The sequence below is a fragment of the Rousettus aegyptiacus genome, unplaced genomic scaffold, assembly GCF_014176215.1.
Source record: "Rousettus aegyptiacus isolate mRouAeg1 unplaced genomic scaffold, mRouAeg1.p scaffold_m13_p_2, whole genome shotgun sequence".
NCBI lineage: Eukaryota > Metazoa > Chordata > Mammalia > Chiroptera > Pteropodidae > Rousettus > Rousettus aegyptiacus.
In genome coordinates this window covers 44,615,030-44,616,677 of record NW_023416295.1, presented here as the reverse complement: position 1 = coordinate 44,616,677, position 1,648 = coordinate 44,615,030, and the positions used below count along the sequence as shown (strand labels likewise).

At 42.8% G+C, this 1,648-nt stretch overlaps 1 pseudogene; it reads left to right on the top strand.

Annotated features, from left to right (window-relative positions):
* The first annotated feature begins 618 nt into the window (after positions 1-618).
* On the top strand, positions 619-1,419 carry LOC107505226 (annotated as a pseudogene).
* Positions 1,420-1,648: the final 229 nt, after the last annotated feature.

The window sequence follows — 1,648 nt, the reverse complement described above, 5'->3', positions numbered from 1 at the left end:
ACAGACTTCACTGTGCCTGTGAACAGGTGGCTGCTCCTCAATGCCCCAGGGGAAAAGGATGTCTCATTAGAGGCAAAAATGAATAGTACTACTCATATACTGTGAATAGTGTATTAGAACAGATGTCAGGAGACCTGAGTTCTTTGTTCATTTTCGCCCACCATGTAACATGGGTAGGACACACAACCTCTCTAGAAGTCAGTTTCCACACCCACAAAAAGGGATGTGCCCTAGAATCAAGAACCTAAGATATGACACTTAACATATTGATGCCCAGGCTGTACCCTAGATGAGCAGTCCCCAATCTTTTTAGCACCAGGGACCAATGCTTTTATGAGAATCTAATGCCTGATCATCTGAGGTGGAGCTGAGGTGGGGATGCCAATGCTAGAGTGGCTATAAATACAGATGAAGTTTTGCTCGCTCACCTGCTACTCTCCTCCTACTGCTTGGCCCGGTGTATAACAGGTCATGGACTGGTTACCTGTCCACCACCAGGATGTTGAGGACCCCTGCCCTAGAATCTTTGTGGGTAGACTCAGTCAGTCCTAAGGGCTTTCCTCAACTCCCAGTGCTTTCCAATACAAAGTCGAGGTTGAGAGCCACTGAAATGAAAGAATGAGGCATGGAGAAACCTTTGAAGTTTCCATCCAGCTCCAAAAATTGCATAACCTAGCTCTTTTCTCCTCACACCAGAAAAATGCAGTCCTCTTTTTGTGTCTAGCACAGCCATGGTTCTTGGTCCCAAAAAAGTGTCTGAAATGTGTAGCATCTCCAGAGCATTGGCTAGTGGATAAACTGACCATTGTGTTTGCTCCTGTTCACCTACTGGTTTCCCCAAGCTGAGAGAATGTCTTCCCCTCATCACTTTCCTAAGGAACAGACTTCGGTAAGCCTTAACGGGAGATGAAATAAAGAAAATCTACATGCAGTAGTTCATCGAGATTGATGGTAAGGTTCGAACTGATATAATCTACCCTGCTGGTTCTGTAGACATCACCAGCATTGACAAGACTATAGAGAATTTCCATCTGATCTATGACACCAGGGATGGCTCTGCCATTCATCATATTACATCTAAGGAGGCAAGTACACATCTTTGTGGGCGCAAAAGGAATCCCTCATCTAGTGACCCTTGATGCTCACACCATCCGCTACTCTGATTCCCTCAGCAAGGTGAGTGACACCATTCAGATTGATTTGAAGACTGACAATATTTTACAGCTTCATCGAATCTGACACTGGTATATGGTGACTGGAAACACCAACCTGAAAAGAATTGGTATGATCACTAACAGAGAGAGACACTCTGATTCTTTCGATGTGGTTCATGTGAAAGATGGCAACAGCTTTGCCACTTGGCTCTCCAACATTTTTGTTATTGGCAAAGGCAAAAGGACATTGATTTCTCTTCCCTAAGGAAAAAAAAATCCACCTTACCATTGCTAAAGAAAAGGCAAGAGACTGGTGGCCAAATAGAGCAGTGGGTGAACTGATCTCTAGGTGACATAACTGGAAGAGCCTTTGTACTTATAAAAGATAACATAGCATAAATACATACATACATACATACAGAAATACAGAAATACAGATATACAGAAAGAAATAAATATTGTTTAACCTAGTACCAAAAAAATTATCATTCTTT